The 22,929-nt window shown below is 43.3% G+C and overlaps 1 pseudogene; it reads right to left on the reverse strand.

Annotated features, from left to right (window-relative positions):
• Positions 1 to 22,548, reverse strand: part of LOC131752894 (dual specificity protein phosphatase 5 pseudogene) — a 63,934-nt pseudogene extending 41,386 nt beyond the window's left edge.
• Between the last annotated feature and the right edge of the window lie 381 nt (positions 22,549 to 22,929).

A 22,929-nucleotide genomic window follows, 5' to 3' on the forward strand; every position in this document is an offset into this window, starting at 1 on the left:
GCTGCTTGAATTCTCTCAACAGCATCCACTCAACTAGAGTTTTTCCAGCACATAATTGATCATATGCAGTGACAAGATGGACACCTGATGTCTTTCAGCGCAGCCTATTTCACCTCTGGCGACTCTAATTATTAGAATATTATTCTGTGCGTTGGTTTTAAATCTGTTTCTTGGTAACTGCCACTCATTAATATCAAGATTGTTGTGACAATTAAATGAGCTAATGAATATAATGTACCTAGTGTAGTATCTGACACAGAGAAAGAACACAATAAAAGGTAACTGCTTTTTTTTTGTCTGTGTTGGGTCTTCATTGCTGCGCACGGGCTTTCTCTAGTTGTGGCGAGCACGGGTTACTCTTCGTTGCCGTGCGCGGGCTTCTCATTGCGGTGGCTACTCTTGTTGCAGAGCATGGGCTCTAGGCATGCGGGTTCAGTAGTTGCGGCTCATGGGCTCTAGAGTGCAGGCTCAGTAGTTGTGGCGCACAGGCTTAGTAGTTGTGGCGCACAGGCTTAGTTCACGGCATGTGGGATCTGCTCGAACCCGTGTCCCCTGCATTGGCAGGTGGATTCTTAACCACTGTGCCACCAAGGAAGTCCCCAAAATAGAACTGCTTTTATCATTGCTATTACTGGTTCTTGTTCTGATCCTTGGAGTTGTATAACACGAACCAACACAAACTAGTTCTCCACGTGGGAGCCCTTTGCATAATTGAAAACAACTATTGTCTCTCCTTGATCCCATCTTCCTTTCAATATTTTAAGCTAAATAGTCCCATTAACTTGGACCATTCCTCACATGACAGGGCTTGAATTTCTTCACTATTGTGGTCACTTGCCTTGAACAAATTATAGCTTGTCCTAGGTGTAGCTTCTAGAAGTGAAAGTAATATTCATGTCAGGGGTGGGCTCAGATTTATGCATAGTAGCTGTTAACGAGGCCCCAGTCACATTATCTTCTCTGGAAGTTATATCAAATTGGTGATTCATACTGGATTTATTGTTGACCAAGTCTCTTTAAGTTTTTCTTTTTTAATAGGATAAACCTATTCACCTACAATTTTTTTTCAACCAAAGACACTTATATTTATCATAGATGACTACTGTCTTGTTAAGTACCTGCAGCTTATTATTCTAGCTCTCAAAGGCCTCTTTGGCTCCATCTACATTACATTTTGCTGTTGGACCCACATAAATAGCTTTCTTTGTTTTCTTGGTTTCTTTGTTTATTGATTTGTTTGGTTTTTTTTTAGGAAATTCTGGGTTTCTGCAAAATGATGTCTTAGTCAGTTTGGGCTGCTGCTCTAACAAAAAATACCATAGATGAGGTGGCTTATAAACTACATAAATGTATTCCTCACAGTTCTGGAGGCTGGAGGAACAGGGTGCCAGCATGATTGGTTTCTGGTGAGGACCTCTTCCGGGTTGCAGGCTGCTGGTTTGTCATTGGGTCCTTACATGGCAGGGAGCAGAGAAGGGAAGCAAGCTCTTCTAACGCTTAAAAGGGCACTAATCCCATTCTTGAGGGCTTCACCCTCATGACCTCATCTAATCCTAATTACCTCCCAGAGGCCCCATCTCCTAATACCACAACATGGGAAAGTGGAGTTACAACTTAGGAATTTGGGGAGGACTCATACATTCAGTCCATAATAGATGAGGAGACTGATGGGGGGTTCATTGGAAAGGAGAACAAAGAGTGTGGGTGAGTACAGTACTTCAAAATAGCAGAGTTACTCTGAATTCAGTTAGAGTGAACAGGAACAGAGAAATAGGTAAACACAATAGAATGAGTGACCAGAGGCACGGATTTAGAGACATCATGAAAAATTGAAAATAACCTAGCTATTCTGGTGGAATGCAGTCACTAGCACTGAATTCAATTGACCAAGCATTTGGGCAGCTATGAAAAAACTCGACACTCTCCCTGGAGGGGCTGTTATTAGGATCAAATGAGATCATTATGAAAGAGGTTAGCATGAAGCTAGAAACCTAGTAGAGAATCAATAAAAATGTGTCTAGTAGACATTCATTCTCCCTGGGTACTTCTAAATCTTGACTTTGCCCTTCATCTTTTTCTGTTTAGTGATTTTTCTCTTAGGTGATTGCATCCAATCCATTATCTCTCTTCACTTCTTACATTTTCCATCTCCAGCCTTTCATTTTGTGAACAAACCCGTGTTTATGGTCTCCTTACTCTTCATGATTTTATAGCCTTTGATCATTCCCCCTTTCATTCTCCATCTTCCCAGGCTAAAGGGCCCTTAGATTTTTTTTTTAGTAAATTTATTTATTTATTTTTGATTATGTTGGGTCTTCATTGCTGCACGTGGGCTTTCTCTAGTTGCTGTGAGCTGGGGCTACTCTTCCTTGCAGCGCGCAGGCATCTCATTGCAATGGCTTCTTGCGGAGCATGGGCTCTAGGTGTTTGGGCTTCAGTCGTTGTGGCTTGCAGGCTCTAGAGCTCAGGCTCAGTAGTTGTGGAGCACGGGCTTAGATGCTCCACAGCATGTGGGATCTTCCTGGACCAGGGCTCGAACCCGTGTCCCCTGCGTGGGCAAGTGGATTCTTAACCACTGCGCCACCAGGGAAGTCCCAGAGCCCTTGCCAAATTCTCTCCCTGGCCTCCCTGTAATCTGTTTAGTTTCTCCACCTGTAAAGTGGGGCGTGAAGCCAGTACTACCACAAGAGGAAGTGATGAGATGTAAGTGAGTGGATGAATATAAATTGCCTAAAGCAGAGAATGGCATGGAGGGTCACTCAGAGATGTCATGGCAAAACCGTCATGTTCTTAATTAAATCTCCTTTTGTAATTTGACTTGGAAGCCATCAGTGTGAAATATGCAGGCCTCCCTTAAAAAGTCACACTGTAGATTTCTGAATGAGGAACACAATTTTTCTAACCAGTAACAACTCATTTTAGCCTCATGGTAACATGCTTTTGTCACTTGTGTGGAGAATTGTGACAAAGAAAGCCCTGATGAAGTCATTCACTCTGTCCTACTCCCACCGAAACCATACCCTAGGTGGTTGATAGCTCTTAGAATCTGGACTTAGGGATTCCATGAGCCTGATAGGAGCACACCTCTGAAAAATGTTGACCTCTATGTCACCTGTGAACTTCTCTACCATTAACAAGAGTGATGATGATGTTGATGATACTATTTTTGAGCTACCTACTATGTGCCAGGTACCGTGCTAAGTCCTGGGGTCAAAAGGATAAACAAGGGCTTCCCTGGTGGCACAGTGGTTGAGAGCCCGCCTGCCGATGCAGGGGACACGGGTTCGTGCCCCGGTCCGGGAGGATCCCACATGCCGCGGAGCGGCTGGGCCCGTGAGCCATGGCCGCTGACCCTGCGCGTCCGGAGCCTGTGCTGTGCAACGGGAGAGACCACAACAGTGAGGGGCCCGCATACCGCAAAAAAAAAAAAAAAAAGGATAAACAAGATAGTCATAGATGAGTGACCATCTACATAGCGCTCCTACCCCAGTGCCTGGCACATGGTAGGGCAAAAAAAAAGTGATGCTCAGAGTGTTTAAGTGATCTCCAAGGAGGTCTTGCAGATTCTTGAAAAAATAATAACTTCATATGAGGCTCAAAATACATGCGCTCCATCAAATTCAGCTCCTTGGCGAGTGATGTGACTCTGAGATTAAGTTGCATTTGGGGCCCCTTCAGTTCTCACAAGCTTATTACATGAGCCCGACTTTGGGTTACTTGCTCTTTAGTTCCTTCCGACTTGTCCTTGGTGCCCCACACTGTTAACTTGGAGCACATCTTTAGACGAGAGCCGGCAGAGTGTGTTCTAGAAAAGAGATGGCTGAGGCAGTGGGGCATTCAGTTCATCTGGATGGCTTTTCGAGGTGTAAGTGTCAGCCAGAACTTAGGAGGACAACGCTTTTCTCCCTCGCTTTCTCCCTTTTCTTTCCCCTCAGTTACTGACAGCAAATGGTTCTTAATAGTTAAACAAGTACGCTGTTCTTGAATTGCTTTGAAAATAGGGATGACATCAACAAACCAAGCTAGAGGTGTCTTGTTGGTTGGAACACGGCAGTACTGTTGCTGTAGCCAGGCTCTGTGTGCGTGTGTGTGTTGTGTGTGAAGTACGGTATGTTTGTTAAACGCTCTTGATTAGCTTAACTCATGCTTGCCCAGGTCTTTGTGGCTTTAATTTCAGTTTTAAATGACATTCGGTGGTGGATACATAAGGTACTTTGTTCCTTGTACCTCTTAGGGTCCATTTGGTAAATGACCCATGTCACTACACCTGATAGCCTCTGGGTCCTAAGGAAGTTAATGCTCCCATTGAAAGTGAGCAACTTTATTCCTGAGCTTTCCACGTTAGAAGCATCATCCCCAATGTTTTTGAATGACTTACGGAGGTGAAAAATATCTTTATTTTCTATTTGATGACACTTCTGGGTAATGTGAGGAATTATAGTATAACACCTTAGCTTGGAAAGGATTTTACTCCAAAATACAATCAAGTCAGATTCTCAGCTGTTGCCTGTCAAGTGCCAGTTTGACATTCGAAATGATCTGAATTTAGTTATTTGGAGAACCCCACAATCAGCAGCTATAACTTTCATCCACTTGAAACCCATTTGGCCATGACCGATGAAGGGGCTTATTGTGTTTGGGAGGATTGAATTGGAGCAGTTGGGAATGAAAACATAAGACCTAATGATGGAGTAGCTTCTGTGCAACTTCAAGGTCCAGATTTATGTTCACTTTAAACACTCTTACTGTTGTACCTTTTTTCTTGGGAAAGTTAGGGTGGAATAAAAATAAACTAACATTGAGAACTGTAGAAGTAAGACTTCTAAATATTCTTTTGGTTTTAGGAGGCCACATTGTGTTCTGGCCAACCATAGGGCACAGGAGTTAAGTCCTAACTCCGTCCTCTATGGCAGTGTGACCTTGGGCAAGTTGCTCAACCTTTCTTGGCCTTGGTCTCCTCAATTTTGCAATGAATCTAGAAATAATATGTTTCTCAGAAGGCTGGGATGACAGTTAAGAGGACTTCCCTCTATAATGGGTTTAACCTGTAGAAAGCACTGGTAGGGGCTCACTCTTAGGAAAACCTAGGTGGGAGGTGGTTTACCATGAAGCTTATAAAATTTAATTTTCAGGACTCCTCACTTGCACATAGCCATTTTAAATAAACATTTTCTTTTGTACCTAATTTTGTATTCATTATTGTCGTGTTGTCTTAAACAGGACCTCCCAAACTACATGCTTCCATAAAGCCTTGATTCTCCTTTGTCAAGCCCTCTTCATAAGTTGGTTCCATTATTCCTCTTACCTGGGCACAGACTTCAGAATTCATCAATTTAAAAAATGTTTTTTTAAATTAATTAAATTAATTAAATGCTTTTAATGATTGCTAAAAATAAGACTTTTTTTTTTTTTTTTTTTGCGGTACGCGGGCCTCACACTGTTGTGGCCTCTCCCGTTGCGGACATGCAGCCTCAGCGGCCATGGCTCACGGGCCTAGCCGCCCTGCGGCATGTGGGATCTTCCCAGACCGGGGCACGAACCCATGTCCCCTGCATCGGTAGGTGGACTCTCAACCACTGCGCCACCAGGGAAGCCTGACACTGTTTTTAAAGCATCTGCATGATTTATGTTATGATACAGCTCTCTGTAACAGGAATTATCTAGAGGGAGAAGGATTAATTTGTCTCCACACATATATTAAACAGTGGATTTATTTCTGCCGAGGAAAGCAAGAGTGTAGAAGCTTCCTTGATGAGATTTAATAATTTGTAGACTGATCCACTGATGAATGTCACCTGGTGTTAGAACAGTAAACTCACTGCAATAAGATACATAGTCATTCTGGATGCCTCTGATCTGAACCCCAGTTCCATGAACACTTTTACTGTATTTGGTTAAGTTGGTGAGTTTATTTTTTGCAGTCTTGGTTGTCTGTTTTATTGGACCTAGAAAAACTATGTGTCTTCTTTAAGGAAAAGAGAGGTATGGGCCCTTCTAACTGAGACCAAGAGGGAAAAACGTTCAGAAAAAGGTGTCCAGAGGTCATGGGTAGAACTATGGGAGATACACGACCTACAGGCAGAGTATGACAATTTCTTCCCAAAGTATGCAGACTTTTTCTTAAAGGGAGGAAAGAGTTCAGTTCATGAGGCATTGATGGAGAGAAGCTTTTCATTGTAAGTTACAGCTCATGCCAAAGGGGGCATTCTGATTAAGGAGACACACACACACACACTCACACTCACCTCACAGGCTGAAAGAGGTCGAGTGAGTGGAGGCTGAGGGAGATATGCACCAAGAAAGGCTGGAGATGAGAACAAAGAGTGGTTCCTCTCAGATGAAAGCAAAAAAAAAGAAAAAGAAAAAAAGAAAAAGAAAGTGTAGTTCTGCTTCTGAATATCATCAGAAATGGTTAGGAAGAGCTCAGGGAGAGGCCAGGGGGACAGAACCACCAGGGTGACCTTCCCCTGTTGGTGGCCCAGGTGGCTGAGGCAGCTTGCCCTGGCAGGGGCTTAGAGTGGGCTAGACTAAGCTTGAGAGAGAGTTGATGTGGACCAGTCAAGGCCAACAGAGCCATGAGCCTGGGTAGAAGGAAGGCCTCTTCACAAGAACTGGTTACCTTGACTGAGAATTCGCTAAGTGTTCGAATGCTTTGTGGTTTCTTCTCTTGAGCGACTCATATTCATTTCATTTGTTAGTTACTTAGTGTAACTGGTTTATTAACCCATGGTATACATTTTATTGGTAACAGTAAATACCATGACACTTAGGTTTTTTTTTTTTTTTTTTTTTTTTTTTTTTTTTTTTTTTTGCGGTATGTGGGCCTCTCACTGTTGCGGCCTCTCCCGTTGCGGAGCACAGGCTCCAGACACGCAGGCTCAACGGCCATGGCTCACGGGCCCAGCCGCTCCACGGCATATGGGATCTTCCCGGACCGGGGCACGAACCCGTGTCCCCTGCATCGGCAGGCGGATTCTCAACCACTGTGCCACCAGGGAAGCCCAGGTTTTTTTTTTTTTAGTGGTGCATACGGTTCACATGTGTCCTGTGGTGACAAGGTTTCCTGCTAAAGTTACATGTAGAATTCCTTGGTAATAGTGACATCTGAGCAAAAGAGGTCAAATTCTTGGCTGGGAGAAAAACCTGATTATTTTACTGAGAGTGCAGGTGATGGTGAATGTGTGGTCCCACTTGTAACAGCCATGTACCTGGCTCTTTGCTGGCCATGGTATAAAATCATTTCAGGCTTGACCCATTTTCAGTTCTGTAGTTATTTACTGAGTGCATCCAGTCATAGGCTGGGGCAGCTTTTACAGCCCCCGGGAACTGATGACGTGCTGCATCTCCTCCCAACACTGCTTTCAGTGACATCATCTTGGTTGCTCGAAGTTCGCCCTGATGGGGGTATTTACATCATGGAAACTAGCCATCGCTCCACATCAGTTTTCTCCATCCCTGGAGAGCTGGCCAGCAGACACACATTCCATGTGCAGGACACTGTGCTAGGCACCCTGTGCGGGAATTAAAATGTGAAAATGTGAGTGAGACACACCCCAGTCCCTAAGGATCTTACAATTTGGTAGAAGGAATTGATGATGATGATGATGATGTTGATAATAAGTGATCACTCAATATATATACTCTTCTAGAGCTTCACAGATATCAGTCCATTTAATCATTACAGAAAGGGGGGGGAGGTTTGAGGAAATTAATTAATTGCATCGATTTACTGTGGAAAGCAGTGTTTTATCCTAAATGCCTCTGTTTGCAGTGTCAAAATTGCCCCTCTTTTCAGGTCCCCACCCCTTCCCCAGTTCTATTCTAGCATTTTGTGAACAAGCTCTTGCTGATGCTCTCTCGGTTCCTAATGACCTTAAAGCCTTTGGTCATTCTCCCTTTCGTTCTCCGTCTTCTCAGACTGAAGGGCCTTCAGGCCTTGAGCTCACCAGGCTCCCTGTCCTCTTCCTCTCACCCCATTCACCCGTCTCAGGACTTTCCCTGTCTCTCCGCCTCTGTTGGGAGTGGTAGGTGACACTGTATCCCCCCGCTCATTTTGAGGTTGAAGTTTTGAGGTGCAAACACAACATCCGTATCTTTGTTTTATTCATAAAGCATCTTCAATGTGTCCCTTGAAAAGGAAGGCCAGGAGATATTAATGATCATCACACCTTTGGAGCGAAGGATTTCAGAAGAAGCCTTTATAAACACTTCACAGTTTTGTAGTGTCTAAGTCATATGACAGCACAAAGGGGTTGGGGAAATGATTTTCACCGAAGCTGTTTAGTTGAGAAAGGTCGGTACAGCCAGTGCTTGTCGAGGCTTGTAGTTTGAACGGTGGCTGAGCAGACCACCAGGAGGAGTTCTCGGCATGTGTAAATCTGCATTCTTCCTCGACTGTTTGCTGTAGGTTCAGACAAAACCAGGGTTGCAGTTGGGATTCCTGCTTCAAGCCTCCTTTCTTATTTGCTAGACCACATTTACAAGTAGGATATTCTTATTCATCTGAGGTGGAAATGGACTATAGCTTCTGGGAATGGATCAAGATTCTAGCTAAGGAAACTTATTTTAAAACCTGAACTTGATCTGCCAACTTTCTTGGCCAGAAGGGAAACCAGCAAGCGGGTGTTTGGTTTAAAATGGGAAAGGAAGAGCCAGCCTTTGCTTTGGAGTATGTAGTGGTAGCTAATTCTTTTCTTTCTTCCAGCTTCCTCCTTCAATTCATGTAAATACATTAATGTGATATGATTTCCCTAATAGACAACACTGATAGGAACAGGGGTGAGACCGAACCTTAATGGTTTCTGTAACATGTTTAATTTCTGATGTTGTTGTTAAATGTTCAGGAAAATTAGTCACATTTAGAACCATCTGTTTCCAAAAGTGGTTAAAGTGTGAATAGCCTTCTAACTAACCATTTTATTGCTTATGATAATAGTTGTGGCATGAAATTATTCTTTTGATTCCCTTTGTTTTCTGCTATGAATACTCACACGTTTTGCTTCTAGGGAACTGGGATTAAAAATGTAAAAGGACACCCTTCAAGTGTCCTGGCCATCACAGACGTAAAAAGGAATCTAAATTCTTACCTTCCTTCCAATTCCAATATACCTTTTCTTTGATTTAGTTACAGTTATGGATTGGAAGCCATAGATGAGACGTATATGAACTCTTCAGTAGTAACAAGCACTGCGTGATCAATGGATGGTTGAAGAAATGATTTTGGAGGATGCTAATATGTGGTGCCTTCCACATTTTATTTCTTGTGTTGTTTCTGTTGAGGGAATGGGAAGAGGTAGGGTATGGTGGATGGAGTCGCTTAAATGTATGCATGCCTTTCACAAGAAGGAAAAGCCAACTTTTTTTTTTTAAACATCTTTATTGGAGTATAACTGTTTTACAATAGTGTGTTAGTTTCTCCTTTACAACAAAGTGAATCAGTTATACATATACATATGTTCCCATATCTCTTCCCTCTTGCATCTCCCTCCCTCCCACCCTCCCTATCCCACCTCTCTAGGTGGTCACAAACCACCGAGCTCATCTCCCTGTGCTATGCGGCAGCTTCCCACTAGCTATCTAATTTACATTTGATAGTGTATATATGTCCCTGCCACTCTCTCACTTCGTCACAGCTTACCCTTCCCCCTCCCCATATCCTCAAGTCCATGCTCTAGTAAGTCTGTGTTTTATTCCCGTCCTACCACTAATCTCTTCATGACATTTTGGAAAAGCCAACTTTTAAAGCTGGCAACCAAAGAATTTGGCCAGTGTAACCTTCAATTTTTTTTTTTCCCTTCTGAATGGTTGTTTCCATAGAGTGGGCATGAAACTTATATATGACAGTCCAAACCTTTTATTGAGCAAGTCAAAGTTCTGGCAAGCCTAACTGGAATATTTGTTAGGGTATTTAAAATATTCACATAATGAGTTTCTTTAGGAAAGAAAAGTCTCCCATTCTGGATTGTCGGTGGTGCTTTTTTTTTTTTTTTTTTTGCAGTACGCGGGCCTCTCACTGCTGTGGGCTCTCCCGTTGCGGAGCACTGGCTCCGGACGCGCAGGCTCAGCGGCCATGGCTCACGGGCCCAGCCGCTCCGCGGCATGTGGGATCTTCCCGGACTGGGGCACGAACCCGTGTCCCCTGCATCGGCAGGCGGACTCTCAACCACTGCGCCACCAGAGAAGCCCGGTGCTTTATTTTTGAGTGGTCGTTAGAATGGCCACAGTTGCCTAACTTTGGATTACTCCTTGACATGTTGTTATGTAAAAATTAAATCCAAATTCTTTTTCTGTCCTGAATGGGTGTGGATGTTCAGATCTGCTCTGATGGTGAAGCAGATACCTCTGTGCTGTAGCACTCACACAGGGGAGGAAGATTGACCTGCTTTACCTGCTGCCTGTCTGCTTGGGAACACTGTTTCTACTTGACAACATAAGAGAAGTTTTTCTTTGGGCCGCACCGCATGGCAGGCGGGATCTTAGTTCCCCGACCAAGGATCGAACCCTTGCCCCCTGCAGTGGAAGTGCAGAGTCCTAACCACTGGACCGCCAGGGAAGTCCCAGAAAAGTTAAAAACAAAAAATGAAAATCCCTTTTTTGGGACAAAGAAGTTTAAGAGAAAAAAAGGAGGGAGAGTATTCGAAACCCCAAATCTATTTTTTATTACAGCTATATTGGAAGTTTTGTTTTTCTACAAATTAAGAATGAACATAACCCAAATGTGAAGTGAATTTTTTTTAAAAAAACTGTGTTACACGGTGATCGTAACTTCCAGATGCATAAAGGAACAAAATGTTAAACCATAAAACATTTCACTGTACAGTGACAGTAAAATAGCCCTCGCTTTATGTCACCCAGAGTGGCGGCAGCTGGGATTACTCACTTGAGGTTGGACGTTACCTGGAGCTTTGGATGCTCAATTAATGGCCTAATCCTTCCGAGGGTGAGCAGTTCCTCCCTCACTATCTGTGGCTCTTGGTACGGGAGAAACTGGCTATTTTCTGAAATACTTCTTGTGTCTTTTGAATAGGGGTGGGAATAGCTAAAATTGAGGCCTTTTAAAATTAAGAATTTGAGCTAACTGGTGGTGAAGTTCTCCCTTCCAGTATCTAGCTAGGCAAGCACCTAGGTTGGTCCCTACCAAATGATTTGTGAAATGGGTTGCTGACAGCTTGTTCAATAATCCTCCATGACAGTAATTTGTAAATGGCATTTTGCTCCTCTTAGGGCAGTGGAATCGATGGCTTGCTTGAAAAATTTTTAAACGGTAGCTTTTTATGGTATGTTTTACAGAACAAATAGGGACTGGAACACCTTAATTAGGCCACTATAAAAATGAAATGGCTGTACTTCCACCAGGTGGAATCCTCCATGGAAGTTCCGCAGAGAGAATTTTTGATGGCTCTAGTTGCGTGTAGAGCAGAGTCACATCACCAGCTGCATGTGGAATCTGTGATACAAAGGGCAGGAGTTGTTCAAAGAGAATTGATGCGATTAGCCTCACCTACATTCTGTCGGCATTCTCTAAATTACCTCCTGACCCTCTCTCTTTCCACCTTTCTCCTGTTCATAGCCAAATCAGCCCTTGTATACAAATAGTCCTTTACTCATGCCTTATGCAGGAGGGCTTTTGCTTGGAATTTTTTTTTTTTTTGCTTGGAATTTTTAACAAATTTTTTTTCTAGCTAAAAAGTGAATATGGATGTGAGAAAAGGAGGAGGAGATCAGGGACTGAATGTCTTTCTTCCCTGGAATATCTACTTTATACAAGGAGAACTTACAGTGTAGGAGAGCAGGGGACAGTATTATATATTCTTTGCTACTTTTCTCTCCCAGGCAAGTCCTCTGCTGCCGGCAACTAGCGGTATGTAGATAATTTGACTAGAAATAGCTGACAGTACGGACATGAGTGATAATGATGAACAATTAGTAAAAAAGTGGTTAAAAGAATTTATTTTCCCATTGTGAAACAGTTGCACAAAAAAGAACTTTGACATTATCTTGTGTTATTAAAACAGGTTATCAATCTTGTATTAGTTTCTGGTATACAGCAAAGTGATTCATATATATATATATATATATATATATATATATATATATTCTTTTTCAGATTCTTTTCCCATATAGGTTATTACAGAATATTAAGTAGAGTTCCCTGTGCTATACAGTAGGTCCTTGTTAGTTGTCTGTTTTGTATATAGTAGTGTGTATATGTTAATCGCAAACTCCTAATTTATCCCTTCCCTACCCCGTTTCCTGTTTGGTAATTATAAGTTTTTTAAAAAATTTTATTTTATATTGGACTGTAGTTGATTTACAATGTTATATTAGTTTCAGGTGTACAGCAAAGTGATTCAGTTATATATATATATATATATATATATATATATATATATATATTCTTTTTAAAATTCTTTTCCCATTTAGGTTAGTACATAATACTGAGTAGAGTTCCCTGTGCTAAACAGTAGGTCCTTGTTGGTTATCTATTTTAAATATAGTACATGTCAATCTCACACTCCCAATGTATCCCTCCCCCCACCTTTTCCCCTTAGTAACCATAAGTTTGTTGTCTGTGTCTGTGAGTTTGTTTCTGTTTTGTAAACAACTTCATTTGTATCTTTTTTTTTAGATTCTGCATATAAGTGACATGATTATCTTTCTCTGTCTGACTTACTTAATATGATCATCTCTAGGTCCATCCATGTTGCTGCAAATGGCATTATTTCATTCTTTTTTATGGCTGAGTAATATTCCATTGTTATATATTGCCACATCTTCTTTATCCATTCATCTATTGAAGGATAGTTAGGTTGCTTCCATGTCTTGGCTATTATAAACAGTGCTCCTATGACATTGGAGTGCATGTGTCTTTTCAAATAAGTTTTCTCCGGATATATGCCCAGGAGTGGGATTGCAGGATCATATGGCAACTCTATTTTTAGTTTTTTGAGGAACCTCCATACTGTTCTCCATAGTGGCTGCACCAATTTACATTCCCACCAGAAGTGTAGGAGGGTCAGGTTATGAATCTTCTGGGTGTCTGTCATTTATTTTTTTCATTCATTTATTCACTCCTTCTGTATATATTTACTCTGTACCTACTATGGGCCATCTCTGCATGAGGCACTGGAGATGGACTAATGAATCAGTCAGATGTGGAGCTTACAAACATTGAAAATGACATGACATAAACTACAATGGTGATGAAAGTTTGAGGGAGAGGTACAGTGGGCTGTGTGAACATGAGTCAAGGGGTGACTTGCAGGTAAGGATGGTCAGATTACAGTCTGGAAGCTGCCTTAAGTCTTGGTTAGTACTTATAAAAATACATAGATGAACAGGTAACTATGAAATAACATTTCTAGAAAGATATTTGTAGAAAAATGTAGCTGTGTGTCCAGAGAATCCAGGGTGAGTGAACGGGAGTACTTGTAGAATAGAACAGTAACTAAGAGAGAAAATAATTGGCCACTTATTTTATTTAAAGTGGGAGCCATCTCCCTGGAAAATGGATTCAGGTTTGTTCTGCTGATTGATCCCTGGGAGGTGGTGGTCCTTGTGCTCTGGATAACATTTTCTAGTGCGCGGGCCTCTCACTGTCGTGGCCTCTAACGTTGCGGAGCACAGGCTCCGGACGCGCAGGCTCAGCGGCCATGGCTCACGGGCCCAGCGGCTCCGCGGCATGTGGGATCTTCCCGGACCGGGGCACGAACCCGTGTCCCCTGCATCGGCAGGCGGACTCCCAACCACTGCGCCACCAGGGAAGCCCCCCGATGAGTTTACTTTTGCATTCATTTATTTGAACAAGTTTATTTGACAGGCTTTGCATATTTCCCCATTATATTTTATCTCGTTGATTTTAACATATTTAGTTTTCTCTGAATTCTCATCCTGACATCCACAAACTTGCCTCTTCTGTCTTGATGTCATCTGGAAATGGGTGGAAGATGCCTTGTCTGCCTTCATCTTGTCTGATAAAACCGCTAAACATGACAGGGCCAGATGCGAAGCTCGGTGCTCGCGCCAGAGGTCTCCCCTTCAGGCTCACATCGCTCCCGTTAGTAAGGGGTTCAACCAGATTTGAATTCCCAGCACTGTGCCGCCAGCAGCGCTGTATAATGTGGGGGACAGTTCACTGGCAGGAGTCTGGGGGCACCGGCTGGGGATACCAGGGTTCTCAACGGGCGTGGAGTGGCAGACCAGCCCCCTGAAATTGAGAAGCAGAAATGCGTGTTGGAGCTGCAAAGCGTTTTCTCCATCCCAGAAACTGCAAAGTGAAGGAGTAACAGACTGTGGAAGCCAGAACTTTCCCGAGCTTCACATGTGTCCGGTACCATATTTACCGGCCATCTCCACCGGGTGTCCTATAGGGACCTCAAATCAAACAAGTCACACATTGAACTCATCCTTCCCCATCCCCCAGAACTGTCAACCTCTGCCTTTGTTTCTTATTGATAGTTTTCTCTCCCACCTGATCCATCTTCCACATTGCATTCAGAGTGATCTTTCTAAGAAACCTAACATTGTCCCTTCCTTGGTTCAAAATTTGTTCCTGGCTACCTCTGTATATGCAGGATAAAATCTGAATGCCTTAAAATCTGAATGCCTTCCTGTGAATGACTGTCCATGATCTGACCTCACCCAAGCTTCATCTTTGGCTCACTGCTTTATTAATTTACATCACACGGAATGTCTTTGTTTTCCTGTACATGTTATGTTTCCCATTCTCTTACCTTTGCATATGTTATTCCCTCTGGTCAGAGCCCCATCTCCCTAAGAGCCTCCTTCTTGCAACCTGCAAGCCTCAATTCCAGGATCACATTCTCTGTGAAGCCTGGAGAGACTTTACAGAGAAGTCTTCCGAGACTGTCTGGCTGGTTCATCATGGGTCCACCCCAGTGCTCAGATAAAACCATCGATACTACCATTTTCATGCTGATCGTGGGTGTCGTAATTGTGTTTTTCTCTTGAAGGCAGGGTCCATGTCACTCCGTCTTTGAACCTCCAGCACCTCATAGAATGTGTAGCTCTTGGAAGGTGCTTATGGAAGGAAGGACAGCTAAGACTAGAGCTAGGCACCTCTGGCAATGAAAAATGAGCAGGGACTGTTTGTGGGGTTGGATCCTGAGATAAAGACAGAAGGACAGGTTTCCCCTTTGTAAATGTTCTTGCTGCACCTCAGTCCTGGCTCCGCCTAATCCATCCTTTGGCAGAGGCTGCTAGTGGTGCAGCTATATCCATCTTTTCTTCTTCCTTTAATAATAGAACTGTAGAGTTTAGCTAGGTGTGTGGTTTCCCAGACGGAGAGTACATTTGTCACGTTCCCTTACAAGATGTGGTCATGCAATAAAGTTCTCACCAATAAGATAAGAGAAGGAGAAATGTGTGGCAATTTCATGTTATGCCGTTAAAAAGAATGAAGTATAGTCTCCTTGACATTTTCTCGCTCTCCCACTGACTCTTCTGTAGATGTGATGGAGGCTGTCAGAGCATCCATCTATCTTGTTATGGAAACCCTGGGTTGAAGATGGCTGAACTGTGCCACTAGTCCTGGATGACTAGCTCCTAGACTGTGATCACAGAAGAGAAACTTCTGTCTTGTCTAATCCATTGTAGTTTTGGATCTCTGTAGAGACTGGGGCAAAATATTAAGTACCTTTTAAATAAATTGTGTTCATGAATGACTCTTGGTTATTGAGCAGAACATGCCTTGACATGTACCTTTATATGTTCATTTAGTCACATTGGTTTAAAATTTTTGAAAAATTTCAAACATACACAGTTGTAATAATCTTTTAGTGATATGTCTTCATATTTTTCTTTTCTGCTTTTTAAAGTAATAAGTTATATTTAGAGTTAATACTCGCCCCATCCCAATGCTCTTTTTTTCTTCAGAAGCCACCTACCTCTATTCTGATTTTATATTTCTAATTCTCATGCATACTACTATACTTCCAACTACATTTTATGTGCCTTTAAACATAGGTAGCATTTTTGTATGTTAAAAAAGCATACTTTTTTCTGATTAGGTTTTTGTGATTTGTGTATGTTGATTTATATATGGTTGGTTAACATCTTAACTACTATGTAATATTTTACTGAATGAATATAATTCACTTTAGTGATCCTCTTACTGATGAATTTTGAGGTTTTGTCTAATTTTTAACAATTGTGAACATTTGCTGTAAGAACACCCAGTGTCTTTTGTGGTCACTTGCAGCAGAAATAATGGGGCAGAACCAATATTTGTTTTGTTTTGTTTTGTTTTGCGGTACACAGGCCTCTCACTGTTGTGGCCTCTCCTGTTGCGGAGCACAGGCTCCGGACGCGCAGGCTCAGCGGCCATGGCTCACGGGCCCAGCCGCTCCACGGCATGCGGGATCCTCCCGGACCGGGGCACGAACCCGTGTCCCCTGCATCGGCAGGCGGACTCTCAACCACTGCGCCACCAGGGAAGCCCTTTTTGTTTTGTTTTGTTTTGTTTTGTTTTAGAACCAATATTTGAAGAGCTACTAAGGGTTTGCAAAAATGTGAAAAGGTATTATTAAATCAGCTAAAATTCAAGAGGCTTATGAACCCCAGAGTTGATGGACTAGTCCATCATTTTGAACATTTGCAGGTATCATGACAATGGGAAGAGAGCTCTGGAAAGTTTTGCACTGACAATTAAAGCTCTGGGTCTACAAGTGATACATGGTACCTCCTCTCACAACTGTTGGTCAGAACTAGTTACATGACCCCACCCAACCACAGGGGACCAGGAAGTATAATCCTAGTCTAGGGTGTGCCCGGAAGGAGAGACCAGTTAGGATAGTTGACAGTCAACATGACATTACCATAAACTTAAACCATACCTCTATTAAAATCACCAAGTCCAAAAGCAAACCGTTTAATTTGTACTTAACAATCTTGTCAGGATTGATAATAACAGCAAATAAGTGGCATTTCTTAAGGGCCCACTATAATCCCAGCTCTGGGCTTTATTTTCCTTTTTTAATTAAATATTCTCAGTAGCTTTAGGTGGAAGTGGTATTATTATTCCCATCTTACAAATGAGGAAACTGAGGAAGGATGAATAATTAGGTCATAGAGCTAGGGGGCTGGAGAGCCTGGACGTAGACTCGAGAGCCAGCCTGGGACTCTTCCCCCTACACAGACCACCTACGTGAGTCCTCCAAGCCTCTGGTCTCAGGCCTCCTTGTCTAAGAGAACCAGAGGTGAAGGCCTCTCTCTGCCTGTCCTCACAGTTTAAAGCCACTAGTGCTCTCCCAAACAGAGTTTAGCAACCTTATGCTCTCATAGTAAGTCTTCAAAGCACCTCAGCATTCTAGTCAGGAGATAAAACAGCTGTTTCCTCCAAATGGCTTATACTGAAATGTAAATGAACAAGGACGTTATTAAAAAAAAAAAAAAAAAAAAAAAAAAAAAAAAAAGCAGAAAAAGAGGAAAATAGATTTAAGCTCCTGCCTTTTAAAATTTTTATCATTTCCCATCCAAGCTTACTGTTTTTGTTTAATCTTGCCATTCCTTTTCTTCTTCCTTGTGTGCTCTTTTTCTTAGGGATATGCAAACTTTATTAGTCAGCTCCTCTTTCAAGCTCCGTATGCTTTTGTGTTTGAGAATTGGGAATCAGGTGCTTTTACTGTTAGCCTCCGGGTGGATCTGAGCAGGAGGACGCTTTATGAATAATCGAGGTTGACATCTGCAGCGTCCGTTCCTTCATTATAAATATTGTTAAAGGAGCTGTGACCACCATGGGCTCCCACTGAACAAGTGTGCACGGGGAAGGCAGACACAGCCTTTGATTTCAGCTCTTTTCTGGTTATCACTTCACTGATGACCCTGGCGTTGACAGGTCTCTTAGATTTGGCTGCCTTTTTTTCTTTTCCCAGAAAGTTTCTTGTCAATTAGCATAAGTGTTTGGTCTGCAGGAAGCTGGGTTCATCTTGCCAACTCCAAAGGCTAAGAACCACAGTTAATATTAGTGCTTGAGCATTGCCTTTGCCTGAATCCCTAATGAATGCTGAGCTGCTTTGTGACTTTAATCATTTTAAGTTCCATTTGGATTAGGTATAGCATGATGATCTTTTTTCAGGGAGAAAACAAATTATAGTGCTCAAGGTCTTTGGCCCTTCTCCCCACCTCCTGAGAAAGCTCAGGCACCGCAAATGTCTGAAAAGATACCAGTATTCCATTCATATCCCTACCAAATGCCTCCTCCCACCTGTACCCCACTAATCCCTGGTCACATTATTAGCAAACGATCCTTTAGATTATCCTTGTTATCTTGACACTGTTTCCATTTTCAAAATGGAAGAGATAGCAAACTTGAATTTACATCATGTGAGTAAAACTGCAAATTTCCTGTCTACCCCCCTCCCCTGCTCCATTGCCTTCTATCCCCCCACCTCCCAGTAGATGCCCCAAAGTATTACAGAACCTGCTATTACCTGCTAAGAAAGGTTATGGACTTCATCTCATTTAATTGTCTCAATAGCCCTGTGAGGAAGGTGATATTCCTGTTCCAATTTCCTTGAAAGATACAGAAACCCAGGCTTAGGGAGTGAGAGGACTTGCCAAGGTCACACAGTGAGTCACAGAATCTGAGATCAGATGCTGGGCCTATAATTTAAATTGTCGACTCTCCAGACTAGTCCAGGTTTATTAGCAATATTGGCCATGCATTGATTCTGCCAACATCATTGAGCATTTGTTTATGTCAAGCACTGGGATCACAAAGATAACGAAAACAGTAGCTCAAATCCTGGTGAGGGGGCTTCCCTGGTGGCGCAGTGGTTGAGAGTCTGCCGATGCAGGGGACACGGGTTCGTGCCCCGGTCCGGGAGGATCCCACGTGCCGCGGAGCGGCTGGGCCCGTGAGCCATGCCCGCTGAGCCTGTGCGTCCGGAGCCTGTGCTCCGCAACGGAAGAGGCCACAACAGTGAGAGGCCCGCGTACTACAACAACAACAACAACAACAACAAAAATCCTGGTGAGGAAGGAAGCCCTGTTAACTGGTGGTGATGATACTGAGTCACTAACATAGTAAGATACTCAACAGTGCAGTGGTTGAAATGGGGAACTTTGGGGGGTCACAGAGGAGAGCTGAATACCGTGCTCTCAGGGGCTCAGGGAAGGCTTCTTGGAGGAAGTGATGTATGGGGGTGAGTGTTAAGATAAAAAGGTAAGTCTCATTGAAAAGGAGCTGAGAGTCTGCTTTCAGGCAGAGGAAGGGGAAAGAGATTCCTTCCTTTTCTAGGCCCTTTTAAAAACGCTTCAAATACTTTGGAGTAATCCTGCCAATATTTTGATGTGTGTATATACACGTGTGTGCTTGGGGTTCAAAAAGTCACATTCCCAAATGTAGAAATGCATTTTTGATTTGCCAGATATGGGCATAGGGAAGACAGGAGTAGTTGCAGGCTTTGGAAGGAAGTTTGGAAGGAAATATGGGTATTTGGTTTTGCGTATGTTGAATTTGAGATGTTTGTAGGATGTTCCAGTGAAGATACACAGGCATTTGGCTGAGGAGTGGCGATCTGGAACTTAAGAGAGAAACCAGGGCTGGAGATGTAAATTTGGGATCATAAACTGATCCAGGAAGGCAGTGAAATCGGCATGCAAGCAGACAGATGAGAAGAAAGCCAAACCTTGAGCCCTGAAAAATATCAATGTTGAGAGGACAAGTAGAGAAAAGGTGCCCTCAGAGGAGATTAAGGAGGTGGGAGGAAAATAAGGGGAGTGTCCTGAAATCCTAGGGAACAGAACATGGGGAGGGAGAGCACAATACAGTCTAATGTTGCTGTCAAGCACATAATTGTCAATGACACACGGCCATTGGATTTGGCATCCGGGAAGCACTGTCAGCCTTGTCGAGAGCAATTTCGGTGGGGTGTGGGTCAGTCTCTAAGGCTGCAGGCGTGGAGAAGTGAACAGAGGATTGGAGTATAGGTCACCTTTTACGAGGTGGCCTTTGATTTTTTCTATCAGTTTCTCTGAAGGACCAGAGAGATGTAGGGAAGTATTTGTAGAGGGACACAGTGTTGATGGAGGAGATTTTAAGGTGGAACAGGGCATTGAGGTGCTCATTGGATGTGTCTAACAGACAGGGGGCAACCAGCTGAGCACCTCTCCAAGCAGGGGAGGGGTGGTGGAGTCCCAGGCCGAGATGGAGGGGTTAGCCTAAGCAAGAGGAGGAGTCTTCTTCCCTGTTGACAGGGAGGTCTGAAGAATGGCTCAGGACCAAGATGTGTAGTAGGAGTCAAGACCCCAGGATAACTTGCTGCGTGCCGTGTGTCAGGCACAGTGCCATTCACGTATGTAAATAAACTGTTGTAATCCCAATATTACAGATAGGGAAAGGGAGGCTTAAGAAGTCCAGTAAGTTTCCCAAGGCCACAGCTGGTGGTGCAGAGCTGGGATTGGAACACAGGCCGTGTCACTGCAGAGCATGTTCCCCGACCCCACGCCCAGCTGCATCAGTCTGATTCTTAGGCAAGAATCAGGAAGCTCCAGGAAACGATGGCAAGAGGTCTGTCTCGGGTCTCCTTTGTTGCCCTGGTTAGTCCTCTCCCTAAGCTGGCTGTCTCTTTCTACTTCATGAATATTAATTCACTTTGGTCCTTGGAGGTCAAGTACTTGTGTGCATTTTGAGGGTGTGAATATCTGACACCTCTTTGTCCATTATCTGCATCAGTTCATTGCCTCTGATTTATCCTGTGTAGTTCTCAAATGTTTTTCAAACTATTAAGTTTTCAAATGATTTTTAGGGGAGCTGTGCCTTTTCTATAAGAATTTAAACTGTTTTGTTTATCTTTGTTAGAAACTCTTAGTATAACTATACTTTGTGTCGGATGAGCACCTTATAATTAGTCCTTGCCCCACAATTCCCAGTCCCGTGTCACATTTGTATTATAATTGTATTGGCACCAAGAACCCAACTATGATGACTGATATTGGCCTAGTGAGAAAAGATCAGAGGCTTAAGATAAAAATAATATATCTATACTAACTGAAGGGTAAATAACCTCAGTGAACAAATATTTAGTGCTAGGTACTATGAAAGAAAACAAAAGATACAGGGAGAATCTAGAAATCAGCTGCACTTTCAGAGAGATGGTATTCTCTTGGACAAAATTAGACTAACATAAAACAATTGGTAAGTTTTTTCCCGCTGTGGAGCACAGGCTCAGGATGCGCAGGCCCAGCAGCCACAGCTCACGGGCCCAGCCGCTCCGCGGCACACGGGATCCTCCCGGACCGGGGCACGAACCCATGTCCCCTGCATCGGCAGGCGGACTCTCAACCACTGCGCCAGCAGGGAAGCCCAATTGGTAAGTTTTTAGGGTTTAAGTGGATGGGGTTTCACTAGGGTTCTCTGATAAAAGAAAGAAAAATGTGGCTTGCGCTTAAGGTCAAATGATACATCCTATTCCATTCAAAACCCCCTACCTACCTTATCACTAAATTGAGCATTGAAACCAGTATGTTCCATTGAGCCTGTGGGAGTAGAGTGGAAGGTGATTGGGTCTGTAGCCCTAGCTATACTCCTTTCTCAGATGAGGTAAAGAGATGAGGGCCATACCTGAGAGCCAGGTGAGTGGGGGAAGAGAGTAAAGAGAATGTCTTTATTCCTGTCCTTGAGGACATGGGGAGGGGGAAGGGTAAGCTGGGACGAAGTGAGAGAGTGGCATGGACATATATACACTACCAAATGTAAAATAGATAGCTAGTGGGAAGCTGCCGCATAGCACAGGGAGATCAGCTGGGTGCTTTGTGTCCACCTCCAGGGGTGGGATAGGGAGGGTGGGAGGGAGACACAAGAGGGAGGGGATATGGGGATATATGTATGTGTATAGCTGATTCACTTTGTTATACAGCAGAAACTAACACACCATTGTAAAGCAATTATACTCAATAAAGATGTTTAAAAAAAAAAAAAAAAAAAGAATGTCAGTGGGGCTGCTAAGGACAGCCACCCTGTCTTGTCCTGTCAGTGGCCTGACAAATGTCTGAATCTGACCAAAGAAGGAACTCCTCCTCCCTTGGAGGGAGCAGGGCTGGTAAATAAGGCAGAGGAGGGTCTGGTGGGGGGAAAAGGGGTTGCAAGGTACACACCTCCTGCATTATTGATGAGGCACCAACACGTAGGTATTGTCGTTATAGGATCCAGGGCATTTAGAGTCCCTGCCAGTGTGGGAGTCTTGATAGCACAGATTGTATCGCTCAGCTTTTCAAGAACAGAACTCAGTTCATTTTCCCAGAGGGGATTAGGCTGAGGAATCAATTCACTCGCACAAAGCCCCCGGGAGACCGATGCGCAAACTGGAGTGATGATGTATTAATTGGTAGTGGGAGAGCGTGGCTGGCATCAGCTCCCCGCACCAGGCACACTCGCCTTTCTGTGTATGTGCTTGGGCTGTTACATTACAGCTGAGAAGGTTACTCACCGAGTCCCAGGTTTGAGGAGAGGAACTGAGTATTCTTGAGTGATAGCTTGATGAAGTTGCCCATCTCCAATCCAAGGACGTCTGTCATAGCAGTCAACATTATCTAGAATTAGAGTAGCAGTCTCGTGGTCAATAATGGTACTGTAAACTAGAGACTTTTGTTATTATATTTTTTCAAGACAGTGCTTGTGGTAAGTTTGGATCATCTGAGGATAAGTTACTATTTGGACTGATGTATTGCAGAGGACATTTGGGGATAGCACCTTCGTCTTATGTCACGAGTCATCTTTAACTATGGGTAATATACAAGGATGATTTCCACAGATGGCCATTGCAATAATGTTATGTTGACTCATTTCAGTAAGAAACTGAAAATTTCAGTTTCTTAGAGCAATCTCTTCTTTTCTGGGCCCATGATTCTGGAAGTACCCTATATTTGGAGCTTAGCAGTTCACTGTTCTGAGCAAGGTTTAGAGCAGAC

Source organism: Kogia breviceps, chromosome 3 (genome assembly GCF_026419965.1).
Source record: "Kogia breviceps isolate mKogBre1 chromosome 3, mKogBre1 haplotype 1, whole genome shotgun sequence".
NCBI classification, from domain to species: Eukaryota; Metazoa; Chordata; class Mammalia; order Artiodactyla; family Physeteridae; genus Kogia; species Kogia breviceps.